This window comes from Mirounga angustirostris, unplaced genomic scaffold (genome assembly GCF_029215605.1).
Source record: "Mirounga angustirostris isolate CCGP_5_RB_7025 unplaced genomic scaffold, mMirAng1.0.hap1 SCAF_3, whole genome shotgun sequence".
Classification (NCBI taxonomy): Eukaryota; Metazoa; Chordata; class Mammalia; order Carnivora; family Phocidae; genus Mirounga; species Mirounga angustirostris.
In genome coordinates, this window is record NW_026991711.1 from 177137413 (window position 1) to 177159486 (window position 22074).

A 22074-nucleotide genomic window follows, 5' to 3' on the forward strand; every position below is an offset into this window, starting at 1 on the left:
ATGGGTGGCTCAGTTGGTTAAGCGGCTGCCTTCAGCCCAGGTCATGATCCCAGGGTCCTGGGAATGCATCCTGCATCGGGCTCCCTGCTCATGTGGGAAACTACTTCTCCCTCTGCTTCTGCCCCTGCTTGTGTGCTCTCTCACTCTCTCGCTCTCTCACTCTCTCTCAAATAAATAAATAATCTTTAAAAAAAAAAAAAAAGAAGAGGTCAGATGTCCAGCCCTACTCTCCCCCCCCCCCCCAATTCCATCCCTCCTTTCCCTGAGGCTGTTTCAGAGGAGAAACCTTTAGAATTCTGAGTAAGGAAAGGCTGGACCCTGGCGTACTGCTCGCCCTACTCAATATGAGCCCATGGCCCAGGAGACAGGTGTAGGGGACAAAAGAGAGATAGGAACCATGCAAGCCGGAACTCCCCAGCGTCAGCCTTGAGCAGGTCTTTGGGGCGGCCCCCAGCTGCCTTGGTAGAACATCCAGCCGGGCAGGGCCCCCAATACACAGCTTCCAGAGGGTAGGAGTCCCTCTCCTCCCTCCTGCAACCTGGTAAACTCTGTGGGTAGCACTCACCAGCTCCCTGCCCTGGAGAGCTCAAGCCTCCCTTTAGGAAATCATGGACATTTTCATCATTAGCTCCACGCAGGGTTAGGAGCACACTGGAAAATTCTTCTAAAGTCTCACGTTTCCAAAGGGTTACCAAAATAAATAGAGAAGAACAAGAAAAATGGTTTAGGACGAGGATTCTAAAGGGAAAGACTCTAACAAACAGAACTCCTCCCCAGTGCTCCTCTCCACCCTCCATCCATTCACCCAACAAATATTTACTGACCCTCTATGGTGTTCAGGATGATTGAGATGCTGGGGATATAACAGACTGAACAAGAGATAAAAAAAAAAAAAAAAAATCCCCTACCCTCTTGAAGTCTACAATCTAGAGAGGAAGATCAACAATAAACACATAGCTGATTAAAACATACTCTCTATCAGATGGTGACAGCACCATGGAGAAAAATAAATCAGTGCAGGCATTATGGGAGAGGGGTGGGGATGTGTTACAATTCTGAACAGAGGCCAAAGAAGGCCTCGCTGAGACGGTAATGTTTTTAAAAGACCCAAACAGAAGTGAGAGAATGATCCATGTGGCTAGCTGGGTCAAGGGACCAAAATTCCCAGTTTGCCTGGGTCTAGCCCTGGCTCACGCTTGTTGCTGTTTATTAAAAGACGTCCCTTTCTCTCTTATTAGGTCCCAGTTTGCACGATCAATTAGATGGTCACCCTGTATCAGAGGACGAGCATGGCAGGTTGGTGCAAATTGTCTGTTTATTTGAAATCATGAGTTAATGTAGTATGTTAGCTTCTGTTCTGTAAGATGGGGACCATTAGAGCTTATTGAGGAGTGAAATGATCTGATTTACATTGTAAAAGCATCACTTAGAGTGTTGAAGGACAGGAGAAATGGGCAGATCTTCTAGAATGCTGCTAGGATGATCAGGTGGAAGGTGGTGGGAGCCTGGGCCTGGGGGGCAGCAGGGGAGGTGGCGCGAAGTGACCAGATTCTGGGTGTATCTGAAGGTATGGCCAGCAGGATTTGCTGATGGAGTGGGTGTAGTATTTGAGAGGAGTCAAAGATCACTCTGCTCCAGGGCTGAAGGTAGATGTCACAGGGGGATGACCCAGAAACCTAAAATAAATCCCTAGACCAAAGAAAACCTGAAATGACCCCTACGGCCACAACACAGACCCAGCTTTAGTAGCAAAAGGGTGAGAGGAGAAGGAAAGATGAATCTAATGCCCAGGGGAAGTATCACAGTTTAAAAAGAGAAAGCCGGAAGTGGCTTCTCACTCAAAGAGGAAGCAGCAAGATTATCCAGGGATTAGAAAAAAAATTCTTAGAAGAAAAAAGAGAAGTAGAAATAAGCTTTAAGTTCTGGCTTGAGAGCCCAAAGACTTGGATTTGTACCTTAGGTCTATTTGCCAGTGGGAACATTTTGGGCAAGTTATTATACTCAGTCAAGGTCTGATTCTTGAGAGAGAAAGAGAGAGAGAGAGAGATGGAGGGATGGATAGATGGACAGGGGAGGGGGTGCTGAGACTAATAATCTCTATGTCAGGGTTCATGAAAGGATTAAACGAGAGAGTAGAGTAAGTACCCAAGAAATGTCCGTCCCTTTCCTCTGACACTTTTCTTACCTGGCCCTGGTCCAGTGCCAAGGAGGCTCAAGAAAAGACTTAATGCTGTAGTGCATGCAAAGAAACCAGGTCTGACCCAGTTATTAACCCTTACCCGCTCAAAGCATACACTCTTCCAACAATTCAGTGACTAATCAAAGTTCAGAGCAGGGCCCCATGGTCATGGAAACCCTGGCTGGTAACCTGTGGGTCCTTCACTGTCCACCATCTCCACATGAGCCCCCTCCTCAGACCCTGGTGAGGACTATGGCTGAGTGGCTTCTGTACCAGCAGGTTCTAGCTTTAAATCCTCACTTTGCCAGTCAGTGGCTATCTTCCTCCCCAGAAAAATGAGGATAGCTATCCATACCTATTTTCAAGAGATTGCTAGAAGGGTCACACGCAATAATACAAAGGTTGTTGTCTGCTTGGTATAGATGATGTCTCCTTATCTCCCCCAAAACTGCTCTGTTGCTTCTCAAAGATCTTCTTTGTTCTCCCAAAGTTCAGGACCTCCCCGCGAGGTCCAGGTCTCACTTCCATCCCTCTCACCCTCTTTCTGGCGGGGTGGGTGCCATAGTGGAGAGCAAAGCTAACACAGTGGAGGCACACGGAGCACAAGCACCTTGCTCCCCAAAACACTCCAGCAGAAGTATTCCACCTAGCCCCACCTGTCCGAGGACGCTTCAGCTGGGGGCCCTTTCTCACCGCCCCTTCCTGGCCCCACATGAGCCTCGTGCAAGAGGCTCCACCAGGCCATTTTGAAACCAATACACACTCAACAAAGGCTATTGGGAAAGCAGAAAAACACGAGCTGCATATCCGTCATCCACACAGTGAACAGACAAATGTATTTTGAAGGGATTAATCTCTGCATTTCTTCAGAATCTGAGAGGGGAAAAAAAAAACATGTTACCAGGACACAGAAAAGAGACAGGGTGGTGATGTCCAGGTTTTTCAGAGACAACCAGCTCCCTCTCCCTCCTCCCTCCCTTCAATTTCCACAGCAGCTGGCTCGGATGAGCTGTCTCAGAGTTTCAGGCAAGATCCAGCCTCTGTCTGCTCCCTCATAGAATACCCCTCGGATTCTCTCAGCCCGCTGATTGCAAATCTCGCTGATTTGGGAGAGCACACGGTACCCTAAGCGCACAAGGCGCGCTGCCCTTGAAGATGGCACGTGAAGACCAGACAGCTGAGGTTGCTCCCGTGTTTGGTCTGGCTTAGCTTTGTTTGGGTCTGTGTCATGCCAGGCCTACCCTGACCATTCTGGCCACCGCCACTGACCTGGCGCTGGTCTCCCTGCAGCCCCTAGCTCCCGAGCCGGGCTCTGAGAAGGAGAAACCACAGACAGGCCTGAACTTAATCTTGTGTTTGGGAGCCTGCAAATCCATTGCAGTCCACCTTGCCCCTCCCCACGCACACATACATGCATACATTCAGGCATGTGGGTCTGCAGTCTAGTCAAACCGCTAAATGACTCTCTTTGCAGCCTGCCCTTCTAATGGGGTAGTTTTGCTGCCTCTCTCTCTCTCTCATGGTGCCGGAAATACAATGGAGATAAGATATGTGCACAGTTCAAAACATTTTAAGATAAAGTCCAGTGCTACTTATATTATTCAGATTTTTCTGGTTCTTCTTGAGGCTCAGCTAGCTCCCTGAGCTGTACAGTCAGAAGAGATGAGAGACGGGAGAGAGACTATGAAAGAGATGTCCAAATGGACAGCCTGGGGGCACCTGGGTGGCTCAGTTGGTGAAGTGTCTGCTTTTGGCTCAGGTCATGATTCCAGGGTCCTGGGATCGAGGCCCACATAGGGCTCCCTGCTCGGCGGGGAGCCTGCTTCTCCCTCTCCCCACTGCTCATGCTCTCTCCCTCTAATTAAAAAAAAAATCTTCAAAGAGACAGCCTGAATAATATCAGTAAGATTAACATTTTGGGGTGCTTTCAGTGTATTAGGTACAGAGCTAAGCATTTTAATGCATTATCTCAATTAATCTCCACAGTAGCCCTATCAGCCAGGCACTAAGATCATTCTCAATTCATATATGAGAAACAAAGGCTCAGAGAGGTTAAGTGACCGAACCAAGGCCGCAGCTAGAGAGTGGCAGAACGCTGAAGGAGAAGACCCAGGAGCCCGAACTCCAGAACATACCCTTGATCCGCTATGTTACACTACCTCTCAGAGTCACCCAGGGAAACAGGCATTCCTCTCTTCTGCTCCCGCCTCCCACTTCCCCAGAAGAAGGCTGCTGGTCCCCATTCTGAGGCCTAGCACTAGAAGCTAGCCCTCACCTGCTTCTTAAATCCCCAAAGAGCCCAAGAGGCTGAGAGCGGGAAAAGACGTAAGGCCCTCCAGAGAAGGAAAGCCTACTCAAGCCCTGGAGGGTCCTCCAATGGGACTAGAAAATCAGCAAAAGGAGTCTCTGGTACAGGGAGGCTCTAGACTCAAAATCTCCTTTTAAAATAAGTACAGCCCCTCAAAGTCATAGCAGGAAGGCCCCTCAGCTCTGCCCCAAAAGAAAAATAATGGTAAAGGGAGTGGGAGTGGAGGTGGGGGGAAGGGGCCGCTGCGCTCATAAGAGCCCTTTGTGGTGGCTGCCCCTGAAAGGGGGTTTTGCTAGACAAGGTGGAACTTCTCAAGGTGACAAGCAAATGGTACAGCCTAAGCTGTGACCCTTTGCTCGCTCCATAACCACCCCTCCCCTTTGCAGGGCCGAGCCTACACTGTCCCCGAAGCCCCACCCAGCCCCAGCACAAACCGGGGCTTTCTAGTCTGGAGAGCGCCTAACAAGCAGCAAAGGGGCTGGGGGACCAGAGTGGTTTCCTGGGGGGGAGGAATCCTCGGAGCCCCTCAGAAACTGCGGCAGCAGCTCTCACTCCTGCTCCAAGAACAAGCAGCTCCTGTCAGCTCTGGCTCAGGGAGGGGCTCCGGCCAGCCTGTTTGGGAGACAAGCAGTCTGAACGATGGTCAAGCACCTCTCTGGAGTTCAGCCACCTCACCATCCTCCTCCCAAATGGAGATGAAACCGTGTGGTAGAGATCAGAAAGAAAAAGCGTAAGGTTTAATAACAACAAAAATCACAACTATGGGGCAGGCACCTGGCTCCGAAAGTTCTGGATCCCTGCCCTGTGCCACGAGCATGTTCAGGAGTGCAAATTTCTTTTTTTTTTTTTTTTCCTGTTCGAGGGAAGAGAGGACAGTCAGCTGGGTCTGCAGGGCACAGAGGTGATTTAGAGGATCTGCTGGTATTCTCTGTAGGACCTCTACCACTAAAGGGATTCTCTTTCACTCCAGATTACACGCTTGACAGCTGGGAACACAGCCCATGGTGGCCGTCATTCACGGGCTCCCTGCTCCCCATCCCCCGCCTGCTCCCTACTCCCTATAGGGTGACACAGTGTCCTGTCTACCCTACGAAATCTTACTCTGTAGGGTGATACACCGCCTCCCCATACACATCCATGTACACACACACACACACACACACTCGTGATAAGGGCCTGATCTTCATGACCTTAGGTACGTAAAGACTGAACAGGACACAATCACAGGGGAAAAGCCTGATAAATTGGACTCCACTAGAATTAGGAACCTCTCTGCTCATCAACAGACACCACTAAGAGCAAAACAGCAAGCTACAGAATGGGGAGAAAATGCCCGTAACGCGCATAACCAACAAAGGACTCGTTTCCAGAACAGATGGAGAATATATGAAAAATTCTTAAAAATCAATATGAAAAAGACAAATCACCCAAGAGAAAATGGACAAAAGGCCTGGTCAAATCTAAATGACCTACAATTACATGAAGAAGTACAGAACCTCATTAGTCACTCGGGAAGTTAAAACCACAACAGGGCCCTGCTGCATATTTACTATGATGGCCAAAAGGGAAGGGGCAGATGGTGCAAGTGTTGCCAAGGATGTGGTGCAACCAGAACTCTTGGATGATTCTTGGATGAGGCCAAACTGACACAGTCCCTTTGGAAAACTGTTTGGCAGTATCGTATCTACTAAATCTAAACATGTGTATAACTATGAAGCAACCCTTCCAATTCTATGCATATATCCAATGCAAATGGATAAATAAATTGTGCTATGATCTTACAATGAACTATTATCCGGAAATGAAAATTAACAGAGTGCTGGGCACCATAACAAGGATAAACTTCGTGAACATTTTGTTGAGGGAAAGAAGTCACGCACAAAGGAGGATGTACCATAGAATTCCATTTATATGATGCTCAAAACAGGTCAAAATAATCACATGAGAAGTCAGGATAGTGGCTACCCTTTAGAGGTGGTATGTACTAAGTACTGGAAACTTCCTAGTTCCTGACTGGGTACTGATTATATGGTCATGTGCACTTTGTAATAATTCTTCGAGCTATATGCTTATGATATGGGTACTTTTCTGTATATATCTTACACTTCAAGTTGAGACATTTATTAATAAAAGATAAACCACCATGAAAAGCAATTTGGCAGTTCCTCAAAAAGTTAAGTGTAAAGTTACTATATGACCTAGCAATTACACTGCTAAGTTTACACCAAAGAGAACTGAAAACATATGTTCATACAAACACTTGTGCACACATGATCATCGCAGCATTATTCATAATAACCCCAAAGTGGAAATAACACAAGTGTCCGTCAGCTGATGGATGGATAAACAAAATGTGCTAGACCCATATAATGGCATAGTATTCTGCCGTAAAAAGGAATGAAGGACAGATACTTGCTTCAGAGGATGTCTTGAAAACATAATGTTAAGTGAAAGAAGCCAGACACAAAAGACCACATCTTGTATAATTCCATTTGTATAAAATATTCAGAATAGGCCAATCCACACAGAGACAAAGTAGATTAGTGAGTTCCAAGAGCTGGGGGGGTTTGAGGAAATAGGGAATGACTGCAGATCAGTACAGAGATTCTTTTTTTCAGGGTGATGAAAAGGTTCTGGAATTAAAATAGTAGCTATGGCTGCATAACCTTGTGAATGTTGTAAAACCAGTGAATTGCACACTTCTGGTAAATGTTATGGTAGAAGAATTGGAACTCCACTTTCTAAAAGGATTTTTTTAAAAGATAAAGTCTCTGCTCTCCCCTTATCTGCTTCCCATTCTATACTCAGTTTCCTTTTTGAGGAATAGACTCTCAGGCTCCCAACAGGCCCGGACAACATTTAAAGGATGTTAATACAGTCAGTGCGGCAGATCCCTGCCCAGTGACCAAGTGACTGGACTTAGCACAGAACGGGGACAGAGGATGGGATCTAGAGTCACACAGCCTTGGCTCTGAAAATAAGGCCGCCATTTACATATTCGTTTTATTATCTTAGCTAAGTGACTTAATCTTTTTTTTAATTTATTTTTTAAAAAAGATTTTATTTAGGGCCCCCGGGTGGCTCAGTCGGTTAAGCGTCTGCCTTCAGCTCGGGTCATGATCCCGGGGTCCCAGGATCGAGTCCCACATCAGGCTCCCTGCTCAGCTGGGAGTCTGCTTCTCCCTCTGCCCTTCACCCTGCTAGTGCTCTCTCTCTCGCTCACTCTCTCTCTCTCAAATAAATAAATAAAATCTTTTTTATTAGAGAGAGAGTGAGCGGGAGAGAGAATCTGAAGATTTACGCTGAGCACAGAGCTCAACTCGGGGCTCAATCCCACGACCAAGAGATTGTGATTTGAGCTGAAACCAAGACTCAGATACTCAACTGACTGAGCCACCCAGGTGCCCCGTGACTTAATCTTTTTGAGCCTCAATTTTCTCTCTCTAAAACAAGTAAAATAACTCCTATCAATGAGGGTTGTTGGGAGAAGTGTTAAATGAGGTCATGTGTGTGATGTGTTAATCCCATTCCCTTGAGTGTCCCAAGAATCTCTGCTCCTTGAAGGCAACCAGAAGCCCTTTAATTAGGCTGAATGGTATGGGCTCTGGAGTCAAAATGCTTCTGCTCGAATCCCAAATCCATCACTCTCTCTTGCTAGGCCCTTGTTTCTCCAGTGGCACATTGGCAATGATAATACTAACTGCATTACAGAGTTACCATGAGGATCAGATGGTACATGGGAGGTGCTTGCTATGCTCCCCGGCACACAGAAAGCGCTCAATAAATATTAACTGCTACGATTCACTCAATCAGTCAACAAAATTGTTGACACCGCCATAGAGCGTGCCATGTCCTGAGGATAAGATGGGGTTCACTGCCTTCAAGAAGCTCATAGTCTGGTGGAGGAGTCAGACGCATAAACAAATAATTGTTCTCCCTGGCCAGCACACACTGGAGCCTTTGATTCTGGAACAGTCAATAGCACTAGGTCTAAGGTATTATAAAACAAAGCTTGGTATGTGAGGAACGGTGTGTGGGGGGGGCCCATGGTGAACACACTGACCATGAATCAACAGTAGACCCTCCTTTTTTCTATAAATAGCCTCCAAGACTCTAGATACATAGGCATGCAGACTTCCTCCTCGGCATGACTTCTAGCTGGCCAGTTTAAGGGCATCTCCTAGATATCTGTCCCCAATCCCCCCCCCCACATCTCCTAGATATCTGTCCCCCCCAGGCATCTCCTAGATATCTGTCCCCCACTGGCTTCAAAGCTGGCCCCTTCTCATCTTTCAGATCTCAGTTTAAATGCCACTTCTTCAGCTCCCCCGCCCCGACCGTATCATCTAAAGTGTTTGCCCTTGGAGAAGTCTATTCTTTTCCCTCAAAACAATTACAATAATTTCCAACTGTTTATTTGTTTATTCATTTTCTATCTCCTTGACCAGGCTGTGAATTCCTAGAGTTCAGGTTCATTCTGCAGATATTCACCGAGTGTCTACTATGTGCCAGGCTCTGAGGTATGTGCTGGGCACTCAGTTTGGGGGCACAGACGTGGCCTTGTAGAGCCTACAGTCTATATTCGCTGCAGAGCTTTGGGATGGAAGTTGATCCCAATCCTGGCTGAGGACCTTCTTTTGGCTAGCCCAGTTAGGTATGGGCCCTGGATTGCCAATTTCTCACTGAGTCCAAAAAGCAAGAGGCTGGAACTCTGGGGACTTCTGAGTTCTTCTTCCTTTACAGTCCTAGATCCCCACAACCCAGTAGAGTTTAAGTTAGGGCACAGAGCACAAACTCAGAGCCATTTCTGGCTCTTTTTTTTTTTTATATAAAGCTATCCATATCAGCTCATAAGAACAAAAACTACTGGTACCGGGCAAAGGATGTACTGACTGGGGGAGGGGGTGGGATTGGAGGTGGGGGTAGGGAGATGAGAGTCTCCCTAAGTCCTGCAGAGAAGGAATAAGTAGACTTGGAGATTCTGAGCCCTGAGCACCTTTCAAATTCAATGCCCTGAGATTTTCAGATGGCAGCTTCCCACAGTCGGAGCTTCTCTATCATTGAGCCTGACTTCATCCCAAAGGCCGTTTGCTACTAAACCCAGTCTGAGGTTCTAGGGGATGCTGAATTAGACTCCAGTAAATATATTCTGCTCCAAGTTCTCTGGGAATAGGTAAAGGGAACACTGTTTTCCAGGACTGGGACTGGGAGATAATAAGATTCAAAGGATTATTGAAAAAGCTGCTTTAAATTCTTTATTAAATAAACAAGGGAGTACACACACACACACACACACACATGTGCGGAATAAATCCTTGCTTAATAGTAGGAGATAATTCCCGAAAGCAGGATCAAGGAAAAACATCTCAAGCCACAGAAACAAATATATTTATTCACTTGGCACCTTCTCTGAGCCAGATAATTCTAGGTCCAAAGAAATAAATGGATGATTGTGGGTTCAGCGAAATGTGTTCAGTTCTGGGATACAGGTCTAAGCCCAGTCTGCCCTGAGAGAGAACAGCAGAAAAGCAGGCAGGACTTTTCGTCCTTGTCAGGGATGTCCCAACCCCACTCCCAAACTCTCTGCTCTTCACCTGTGCTGGAGGCAAACCAAAGCAGTACCATGGGGTGGGTCTGGAGGGTGGGGCCGGAGGAAAGACAGGTCCATTAATTCAGATATTGAGTTGAAAACAGGAGGGAGATCTATAGGAAGCAGCCAACTTAGCCCCCAGCCCAAATCACTGCTACCAGATCTATCAGAATTAGTGGCGTGACTGCAGAAAAGCTAGCGAGGAGAAACACTGTCAGGTAGGGAATGAGATTTTGCAGCTAAATCTGTGTGATATTGCCCCAGGAAAAGGAGATTCTCTGGAAATCTCTGCACTCAAATTCCTAACTCAGCCCCAGGTTAGAATGCATGTCCTCAGCATTAACCTCCCTTGCCCCTCTTTGAGCAGATAGTAAGTATCATGTTGTTTCCCTGGCACAAAGACTGCATATCCTGGAAGAATACGCTGAGCCCATCTATGACAGATTGAACATGGAACCTATAAGTTGGAGAAAATGCATGTGGAAAGAGTGGCTCTCCCAGGATCCATGATCCTGGCAGAGGGAAGAGGAGAATTCTTTTTTTCACTCAGCATTAAAATTTTACTATTATTCCAATTACAAACTGTGGCTCCTTGCCATACTAACATGATGCCACTTAAACCATCAGTAGATCTCTTTCTGGATTCATAATGATCTATCCACATTCTACTGGTTTCTTTGATGATCAACAGCACATTTTTTTAAAGACTATTTTTAAGTAATGTCTATACCCGACATGGGCTTGAACTCACAACCCAGAGATCAAGAGTTGCACGCTCCACCAACTGAGCCAGACAGGTGCCCCCCCAGCACGTATTTCCTAGCTAGAAGGTACAATATGACTATGGGAGAAAACTATTCTCTGTATCAGATACAAATGACTTCAAAGTAAATTAAGGTGGCTAGCTTAGTTAAGCTCCCTTCTTTGGAAGTGTGTCTTGTCCACCCACAATGCCCCATAAAAGGGCAAGATGAGGGGGTCAAATCTGAACCACATCCCCTAGACTCAGCTAATTAGACCAACAGCGGACACCTGACCCAAGAGAACTCAATCCCTAGACCAACCAGATTCTCGCCATCAGGTACATGACACAAAAGCCACGCAGCATGGATTCTTAGCCTTTTTTGTGTGCCATGGAGTGCTACACAGCCAAGTGAAGGCTGAGGACTCTTTTCAAATACATACAATACAACACAGAAGATTACAAAGAAAACCAATTAATTAAAATGCTGTTATTCCAATATTTTTTTACATGAGTGATCTAAGAATATATACGCTTCTTCATTAATACATTAAACTACAAGATTTAATAGTGGGTCTGATAACTCATAATTTCAAACAGCGATGAACATAAACTATATTTCATGATATCTGCAGCCACTATAAAATGATCTAAAAATATCTGTGATTTCTATTGGTGACAAAAATCATAGATGCCACTAATGCAGTAGTGGGTTTTGCTTATATTTATAATAAAAGGACAGGCCAAATGTCAGTTACAGGTTACTGAAGATAAGGTTGCAATCCGCTCCCCCCATCCAATTAACGAAACCCTGAATTCTTTTTTTTTTTTTTTTAAGATTTAGTTATTTAGTTGAGAGAGAGAGAGCATGAGCAGGGGCAGAGGGAGAGGGAGAGGGAGAACCAGGCTCCCCACTGAGCCATGAGCCCGATGTGGGATTTTATTTATTGGAGAGAGAGAGAGAGCATGCACAAGCAGGCAGAGGGGCAGAGGGAGAGGAAGAAACGGACTCTGCTGAGCAGGGAGCCCCATGTGGGGCTTGATCCAGGACCCTGAGATCATGACCTGAGCTGAAGGCAGACACTTGACCAACTGAGCCACCCAGGTGCCCTGAAACCCTGAATTCTAAGCGTGGATGCTCAAGGGAACAATGGACCCCAGGGTAAAAAACTGATGTAGAGACTTTACTGGATAACAGGGGATACTTAGAAAGGCCACACAGAGCTAGTCAGAGTGAACAACAAGACAAACAAAGCCGGGTGCCAGTCAATAATTTGTAGGAGCAGAAGCCAACTGGCCAGCAAGTCGGCGTGAGGGCCAAAAAGGAGCAATCTTGAGATCCCAGAGAAAGAAGCTGTCTTTCCAGCCCCTGTGAGGCATGGTTAAGTGTCCTAAAATTAGGTATCGAGAGATCTCCCTGTGCTTCCTCAGTAAATTTCCCTTTCACTTAAGCTAATGGAGGAAATTTTTTTCCTTACAATTAATTGCCAAGATAATATTTATTTTATTTTATTTAACTTCAATTAATTAGCATATAGTGTATTATTAGTTTCAGAGGTAGAGTTCAGTGATTCATCAGTTGCATATGCTGAGATAACAGTTAAACAAGGAAGCTTACTGACAGTTTATAATACGCCACATATATTTGTGTATATTAATATTCCACTGGATTATAAATTCCTTAATAGTGGAGACTACGTACAACCTTAATTCTGTGAAGCCTGTAGCAGCTGGCTTCTGTGGGCCTGCTGCAGAAGACACTAATCATGTCCATTGGCTCCCAGGAAGAGGGAGAGTAGACCTGGGCAGTCCATCTCTAGATATTTAGCCGGCAGGAGCCAGACGAAATGGAGCAGGATGAAAACTCAATGAAGAATTCCTGGTACTACCTGAGTCATTGTGGATCTTTAGGTTTGGGGAGGGCAAGGGCAAGAAGGAGATATAAATGGCCAGAAGAAGAAACCAAAGCTGTCAGAGGTCCTCTTGGGAAATGCATCTTAAATAGACATCCCATTTGATGGGGGGCAGGGAGGGACTGTGTCCTGAACAGCTTTCCTGTTACAAAAGTAACACTCATGGTCAATGCCTCAACATCACCAGACGGATGTAGGCCTGGGGCAGCTTCTGTGGAGAAGGGAATAGAATGACCCTCGAGACTTCTCCAGCTGCTCTTCCCAACGTTCTTAACCCACTAAGGGTAAACAGGAAAGGACACGCGAGGGCAAAGGAACTGAATATTACCGTTAATTGCTTAAAAACGCAGTGGCTGGTGGGTACACGGTGTTTGTTTTCTTACCCTTTATACCTTAGATACGTCATATATTTTCTCTCATGGGTCCCAAATATTTTATAGTGAAAATATCTTAAAAGACACAGTGAAAACCAGATCAAATCAAACATCCCAGTGAAAATGTGAAAACTATTTCACACAACATCTGCAGTGACTACCAGATTCCAAGAACAGAAGTCCGTTGAGCGACATGCTCTCCAGCTTTGAACGAGTGCCTGGCCCCTCTGGACTCCGAGTTTAAGGAAGGGCAAGGATTCCAAGGAGCCTGAGGTTCTAGGAAAAAAAAAAAAAATTCTGGATACAAAGTCACTTTCCAGAAAGATAAGAAGCCGGCAGGTTGCAGGTTAGAAAGCTGAAGTGCTAGGCCCCAGTCACCTGCCCCCAGTTTAACTCAAAATATTCATTCATAACAGGGCACCTGCTAAAACCATGGCTGGGGTGGCCATGGAGGGACATGGCCTCAAAGTGTCCAGTGAGGACTCTAAAATCCAGTGCCTAGGAAAAATTGAGCACGACCACAAGGCACCAGAGGAAGGTGGAGTACAGGGAGACAAAAGGGGAGGTTGAAAGATATGCTTCAAGTCAGAGCTCGACTCAGAACAGGAGTGTGGTTGCACTACGGGGGAGTGGAGGGTGGGTGGCGGGAGACGGGGTCTGGAGAAGGAGAGAAGCGGGAATCTGCAGAGGAGTCAAGACAGGTCTGATGAGGAGGAATTTGTCCTAAATGGATGTGATCAGGCCTGAGGCTAAAAGCTGCTTCCTGAGACTTCAGTCCTTCAGCCCAGGACTTCTCCCCACTCCTTGTCCTCTCTCCTGGCTACAGTCCACGTACTCTAAGATCATTTCTAGGTATAGTACATCTCATGCTCTTTTGGATCTGGGTTTCACTGAGGAGGACAGGATGCCCTGGTTACCTAATATAGCGCTTCCTACTGATACAATCCCTACTTCCTTGCAGGAAGCCATAACCTTGTGGGTTTAAGATTCCCCCTGAGTTTGCTAAACCCCTATCTTCAGGATCAGTTAGGAGGCGAGGCAGGCAGCTCTGACACCAGGCTGACCCTAGGGAACAGAAGAGCTATTCCAGGGTTCATCTCCAGGTGAGGGGATGAAGGAAGGACCAAACTTAGGCTCTGGTTACAGGGCATCTTGAACACCTGCTGATAATAAAACATTATCTGTCAAGGCTTTGGCCCTCCAACCCACCAAAACAGAGGAAGAGGGTGGGAGAGGAATTTTATTCCCTCTGATTCCCACCCCAGGGAGTAACAGCCCCCACCCCAACTCCACCCCAAAGGCCACTAGCCAGAGCAGAAGGGACCTGAGGGAGACTCTACAGGAAGGACTGACCAAGGGACAAGGGACTGTATCGGCCCCTTCCTACAAAGCGAAGGCAGGTAGTGGACACGGGAGAAAGGCTAAGGAGACACTTGGCCCAGTCCACTACCCTCTGTTTCCACTTCTATTGTCTCTAACTACCGAGGTGGCTTCTGTAAGATCTATGGGAGAATAAAGCAGAGAAGGGCAAGGAAATAAAAGCCAACCATGATAAAAAGAGACCGGGTAGCACATAGAAGGCTAGCCCAAGAAGCCAGGTCTCCAGGTTTTGAGGAGCGCATCTTTCACCGAGAACCCTGAGAGCTAAAGGAGCTCACTGCAGTTCTTAGCACGTGGGTACAATGCTTTATACCTAATGGTCACTTTATAGCTGGCCCCTGCCCCCCTCATTCCCCACACAATTGAAACTGTAGTTTATGCAGACCCCTTAGCCTCTGCCCGCTTCCTGTGCCTGGGCCTGATATGGTTCGGAAGAGCCTCAGACCACAGAAGTAAGAGTCAAGAGCGAATAGGGGTAGCACCATCCATAGCAGGAATTAGCTTCTCAATCAAACTCTTAATAACCTGGGACCTAGTTCAGAGAGGAGGGGTATGGGCAACATTATAAATGCAGTCAGAGGAACGCCTGGTGGCGCAGTTAATTAAACACCTGACTCGTGGTTTCTGCTCAGGTCGTGATCTCAGGGTCATGAGATCGAGCCCCGCATCAGGCTCCTTACACAGAGGGGAGTCTGCTTGAGAAATTCTCTCCCTCTCCTTCTTCCGCTCCGCACCCCCTCCAAATAAATAAATAATCTTTCGAAAAGATAAAAAAATTAAAAATTAAATGCAATCAGAAAAGTGTGAAAGGAGCTAAGGGGCAGGCTTCAAAGAAGTAAGACAGGGCGTGAGAAATATGTTCACTGAGGTCATAAGGAACACTGAAGGCAGAAAATCAGAGAAATCCTGGGAGAAGCAATAAATGTATCAGTTAGACCACATCTGGGTTGGGCCCAAGAAGAGAAGCTTTGAGAAGCTGACAAAAAGTAAGAGGCTCAGTAAATCAAAATTTAGATTGGAGGAGAGAAGTGGAGACTCACTTACTCAGGGGCTGCTGGGTGCAAAGCATTCTGTCTCATCCAGAAACACTTCCTAAAACAGGATCCCAAAGCCCAGAAATCAAGGAATCAAACTGAGAGAGGGACACTTGGGAAAGAAAACATGGAGCTCTAAGATGTCTTTCTTTCTAAATCATTCAGGGCGGGACGAAAGTGAGAGGACCAACATCTTGCTATTTTTTTTTAACCTCTTTAAACTCTTTATTGCATAAAGTTGGTAGAATTTTGCAAGACTAGTCCCCTCGGCGGGTGGGGGGAGGGAGGGGAGGGGGCACCTGACGAGGTAGAAGAGTTGAACCGAGAAAGATTCTGTAAATATAAGGTGCTGGAGAGATGAAACTACTGCTCATTGGATCCAACCTGTCAGTCATCTGTGCTCTGTGATCATACCTAAAACTAGATGGGCATTAATTCAACAGCTATGCACTGGGGCCCACTGTGTTCCAGGTACTGTTCTTGGCTACAAAAATGGACAAAACATAAAACAATTCCTGCCCTACGGCACTTATATTTTAGTGGTGGAAGATCACTAATATAAAATAGTATGTTAAAGAATGCTGATGCTACAGGGGGGAAAAAAGAAGAGTAGGATAAGGAATTGGGAGTGTAGGGATGGAGGAGTGGATTGCCATTCTAAATAAGGGGGGCAGGGGTGGGCTATGACGAGATGACATCTGAGCACAAATTTGAAGGACCTGAGAGATTTAGCTCACGGGTATCTGAGGGACAAGTGTTGGAAACAGAAGGAACAGCTTGTGCAAAGGCTTAAGGCAGGAGTGTGCACAGTGTACTGAAAGAATAATAAGATGGTCAATGTATCTAGAGTGAATTGAAGGAGTAAGAGATTATAAGAGAGGTCGGAGAAGTTACAGGGCTCAGATAATACAGGACCTTATCAGCCATTATGAGGACTGCTTTTACTTGAAGTGACATGGGAACCCTTTGCAGGGTTTGGAGCAAAGTGGCTGACTTAGAACCTTAAAGGATCCATCCAGCTTCCAAGTTGAGAACAGACTGTAGGAGAACTGGGGTGGAAGCACAGAGACCAGTTAGGAGTCTAACAGTCATCTGAGCAAAAATGGAAGGTGGCTCAGGTCAAGGTGGAAGAAGCAATAGAAGAGTCTATATCTATTTTGAAAGAAGAACCAACAGAATTTCTCAATGGACTAGATACGAGAAAGATAAGAGTTAATTAAACATGACTCAAAGATTAATTTTTTTAATTTTATTTATTTATTTGCGAGAGAGAATGAGATAGAGAGAGCATGAGAGGGGGGAGGGTCAGAGGGAGAAGCAGACTCCCCGCTGAGCAGGGAGCCCGATGTGGGACTCGATCCCAGGACTCCAGGATCATGACCTGAGCTGAAGGCAGTCGCTCAACCAACTGAGCCACCCAGGCGCCCTCAAAGATTAATTTTTAATTCAAACAAGTGGAGGACAGAGTTGCCATCAACTGAGAAGGGAAGGTTAAAGGAGGAACATGCTTGGTGTAGGTGTGCTGGGGAGAGAGGGGGAAATCAGGAGTTCGATTTGAATGTGTTGAGTTTGAGCTATCAGACTTTCCACTGGCAATGTTGAACAAGCAGCTGGAGACACAAGTCCAGGGTTTGGGAAGATCTGGGCTGGAGATACAGGCATAAAAATGGTATTTAAAGCCATGAGATTAAATGTAATCACCAACAGAGGGAAGGCAGGTAGAGAACAGATGAGGACCAAGGACGGAGCCTTGGATGTAGTACAGAAAAAAGAAAAACATCAAAGGAGATTATGAAGAAGAAATAGAGAATAGAAATAGAAAAATAAGGCCAGTAAAGTATACATCTCTGGAAGCCAAATGAAGAAAGTATGTCAAGAAGGACTGGCTGGCCAACTGTATGAAAGGCTGCTTGTAGACCAAATAAGACGAGAACCAAGAACTAACTATTGGATTTTGCAATGAGGAAGTCAGCCTTGACCTTTTCAAGAACAACTTCAGTAGAGTGATAAGGAGTCAAAACCCCACTGGAATGGTTTCAAGAGAGAACAGGAAGGGAGGGATTGAACACAATGAAAATAGACAACTCTTGTAAAGAGTTTTGCATCAAAGCAGGCAAAGAAGCAGGCTAGTAACTGGTGGGCAAAGTCAGATATCAAGAGGAGGTTTTTTGAGACGGGAAAAATAATAGCACATTTGTGTGCTAATATGATGAGCCTACAGAAAGCAAAAAGTTAGAGAGAGGAGAACTACTGGAGTGATTTCCTTGATAGGAGACATGGAATCTAATGTACAAATGGAAGAAGTGCCTTCAGATGGGCAGATGGCGAATTTTTCTATGCAAACAGGTAGAAAGGAGTGTATGAGGGTATATGTGGTAGCAGTGAGTAGAAGCGCTGCTGTAAATCTGTTAAAGTTCACTTCTGATGACTCTTCTTTTGTTCCCCGGCAAAATAGGAAGCAGGGTCAAGGTGGCTTGAGGAAAGAGAAGAAGGTGTGAAATGATGGGAGAGTGAATGGGTCAGGGAAATACAATATGAATGCCTGGCAGTATTAAGGGTACATTTGAGGTTCATGGTCAAGAATTTATTTATTTATTCTTTTTTTTTTCTTTTTTTGAGAGAGACAGAGAGACAGAGAAAGGGGCGGGGGGCAGAGGGAGAGGGAGAGAGAGAGAACCTTAAGCAGGCTCCATGACCAGCATGGAGTCTGATGTGGGGCCGGATCTCACGACCCTGAGATCATGACCTGAGCCAAAATCAAGAGTCAGACGTCAAGAATTTAGATTGAAACTAGTCAGCATGGTTGTTATAGTTTTGTTTTCTTCTGAGCTGACCATGTTTCGCTATATATGCAGGTATGGAAGAGGCCAAAAAGTTGGGTTTGACTATACACAAGAGATGGGCAATAGGGTCAAGAACACATGCAAGGAAGTGATTCTAATGACTGACCACAGGAGCTGAGTAAAGAAGGGAAGCAGGCCATCAAAGGAGCCAGGACAATGAAAAGGAGAGTAAGATCCATGGACTGGAGGTCCCTGTGGGATTAAAGGAAGGTTGAGTTGAGGTAGAGAAAGAGAACTGGAACAGTAAGAGGAAGAAGTGGTTGGAAAGGAAGATGTGCAAAATTGAGATGATGGAGCGGTTGTGATAAGCAGCCATGACAAGGTCAGGAGTAGACTCGAGGCCAGAGTCTCTAAACAGCAGTCACTCTGGGCTGGACAACGCTTTGCCACGGTGGGCGGGGGCAGGGGGGCATCCTGCCTACTACAGGGTGTTGAGCAGTGTCCCCGGATGCTTACCCACTGCCAATAAATGCCAGCAGTGTCTCTCAAGTTACGACAACCAAACATGTCTCCAGACACTGCCAAATGTTCCCTGTGGGCAAAACCTCCCTTTGTGGAGAAGCATTGCTCTGGAGTAGGACCACAGAAATCAGTGAATGAGATAGAGCAGAAGTCAAGATAATTAGGGAAGACTGGAGAAAGTGGTGGTGAGTCAGGAGCTAAAGTCCTCAAGAAACAAATGCGAATGACTCAGAGTCACTGTGCTACAACAATAAAGACTACCGGAGGATATAACCTGACAAGAGAGCCCAAACCGAGCTTTTTAGGGAAGAGGAAGGAGAATGGTCAGAAAGCAGCAATTAGAAGCACGGAGGACACATAGCCCACCACCAAACTCGGTGGTGAGAGGACTCTCCAAGAAGAAATAGCCACCATGTGAGTGGGCTGCAGATCAAGAAGTGTCCTCCACGAAAGTCAGGTTTGTGAGCCAGGAGAACGGAATGCTCAGAGAAGAGACTAAAGATAAAGGAAATTTTGCTGATGATACACTATTAATTCCAGAAGGCACAGTGGAAAGGTTCAGGAACTGGGGAGGGCTGGGAAAAGAGGACAGAGGGAAGTGCAAGGCGTGTCCCTCAAACTGGAAGGTGGAACCCGGTGGGAGGTCCACTAAGGGGAGTGGTGGCTTAGTGGACACAGATCTTCAAAACAAGAGAAGAAGGAAGCTTCCTATTATTTTAGCAAGAAGGTGGCCAAAAGGTAAGAATCTGCTGGGAATATGGCACATGCCACTAGCAGTCACACTGTAATTACCAACCCCAGGCTAAACCTGGTCTAGAACAAGAGGATCATTTTCTAGGCTTCCCCACAGAACAGCACCAGCTTTAATATGAGGAAGTCAACCAAATGGACACACATCTATCAAGAGAACAGGGTTTTTAAAAACCCAAGAGCTAAGGAAATCTTCAAGAAGGGGGAAGCTTGAGTAAGGTTCGTGCAGACAGGCCTAAAGTCCTAAGTGAGATTCTTTGGGTCAATTAGGCAAGTACCTTCTTTATTGGAGGATTCGAAATTAGGGTGATCTAAGAGGGGCAGAGGGTCTCTAAAGAAGCAACGGAATATGGCCAAGAATCCAGAGGACCTGATCTAGTGCTTACACTCTGGAAGAGAATCAGATGGACTGAGAATCCACCCCTCCCCCCAAACCAGTCAGGGTTAAGAAAAGAACCTGGGCGAGTAAGCCAGGGAAGCCAAATCAATCAAATTAAGAAATAGCAAAGAATTCTGTCAGGATAAGGAATTGGTGTTGGGTAAACTCATCTACTACTTTTTCTTCCTTTTAAAAAAAATTACAAAATGACATTCCAACTTCACACTTAGATACACACTTAACACTTCATTTTAAACACTACGGAAATATAGAAGTAGAAGTAAAAGACGCCCTTCACTTAGCCTCCAACCCATTCCTCAGAGGTAACCACTGTGAACAATATGGTGTGTGTCTCCCCAGACTTTTTTCTATTCTTATACAAATATACATGCACAGAGGTGTTTTTTCCCCCCAAATGGGACCACACTGCATATATTCTTATGCATTCTGCTTTTTTTCACTTACTAGTATATGATGGCTATCTTTTCAAGGTAGATATAGGTCAACCTCATTTTTTAAATTAATTTTATTTTATTACGTTATGTTAGTCACCATACATTACATCATTAGTTTCAACCTCATTTTTTTTTTAAAGGTTTTATTTATTTATCTGAGAGAATGGGAGACAGAGAGCATGAGAGGGGAAGGGTCAGAGGGAGAAGCAGACCCCCCGCCGAGCAGGGAGCCCGACGCGGGACTCGATCCCGGGACTCCAGAATCATGACCTGAGCTGAAGGCAGTTGCTTAACCAACTGAGCCACTCAGGCGCCCCTCAACCTCATTTTTTTTAATGGCTTCATTGTATTACATTGTATGGATAAACCACAATTTTTTTTTATATTTACACAACAATGGGCATTTAAACTGTTTCCAATTTTCCCCATTATAAACAACACTGCTTTGAACATACTTGTGTACAAGTGTTCACATGTTAATAATTCTACAGATCACATTCCTACCTGCTGGATTAAAGGATATATTTGATACTTCCAAAAAACCCTGGCCTCCAAAAATAATGTATCAATCTGTATTCCCACTAAAATTGTATGAAGAATGCCCAATTCCCCATAATCTTGCCAAAGATATAACAACTGATTTCAATTTCTGCCGACTGACAGAAGAGGATCTCATCCTTGTTTTAATGTGAACTCTATTTTGTTCTGTTTGCTCAGTTTGGTGGGGGATGATATGTCAGTTTGAGAACAATGAGAACTGTTTTCAAATTCGTTTATATGCAGACATATTGAGCCAAAAAGATAGCATCTTTGTTAAATATATCGACTGCTAAATGGAAAGAAATATGAGAATAATAATAATTAGACACACAACCAATACTTCGGAATGTTTACTGTGAGCCACACCATGTAAAGTACTCAAGTATGCTCTCTTCCTTAGCTCTTACAACTCCGTGGAGGGCACGAATATACCCATTTTCCACCAAAAGAAACTGAAGCCAGATAGCTGAAGTACCTTTCTCAAAGTACCTTTCTAGTAGCTGAACGTTTTTAACCCAGACCACCTGACTCTGGAGCCTCCATTTAGACAAGTAACGTAACTTGCTCAACCAATGTCCCATAGGCAGTGGATGGTGCAGTCAGGATTCAAAGCCAGGTCTGCCCAACTACAGAGTACCCATATGTAAGGTGTTTGTTTGTTTAACAGAACTTGCATCACCTATATGAATAATGTAATGATAGTGTGGGGAAGAATTTGTTCCTATCTAAACTTTTTTTTTTCTTTTTTTTGTTTTCTTTCTTTCTTTCTTTTTTTTTTCTTTTTTTTTTGGGGGGGGGTTCTGGTTTTGGTATTTTTGGTTCTGTTTTGCCTAAGGTTAAAAAAAAAATCCTGACATTGCCTTGGTTGAACTAAAGGCAGGGCCACTGCATTGCATGACTCAGGGGCATCATACTTTACATGAATGGAGCTCACTGGAGTTGCTCAGTATACAACCTGCGGGGCTGAATGTGGTGGCGCTGGACCAGATACAGACTGACTAAAGGAAATGGTAGATTTCTCCCCACAATTGGGCCAACAGAGCTAAGGGAAAGAGAGCGCCCCCTAGTGGTTGAGGATCGTATTGACAATGGCAGAAGTCTAGAGATCTCCAGCACTGACAGAAG

General features: G+C 45.4%; 1 protein-coding gene across 10 annotated transcripts in view; it reads right to left on the minus strand.

The window, feature by feature from the left end:
- LOC123838312 (non-homologous end-joining factor 1) overlaps positions 1–22074 on the minus strand; it is a 94000-nt gene that overhangs the window by 9653 nt on the left and 62273 nt on the right. Inside the window, exon 14 of one of the 10 annotated variants that reach the window (XR_010410298.1) lies at positions 13268–13382. The exons of the other annotated variants lie outside the window; for them this stretch is intronic. The gene's annotated coding sequence lies outside the window, so the exon portion shown is untranslated. The remainder of the gene's footprint in view (positions 1–13267; positions 13383–22074) is intronic. 10 annotated transcript variants of the gene reach the window in all.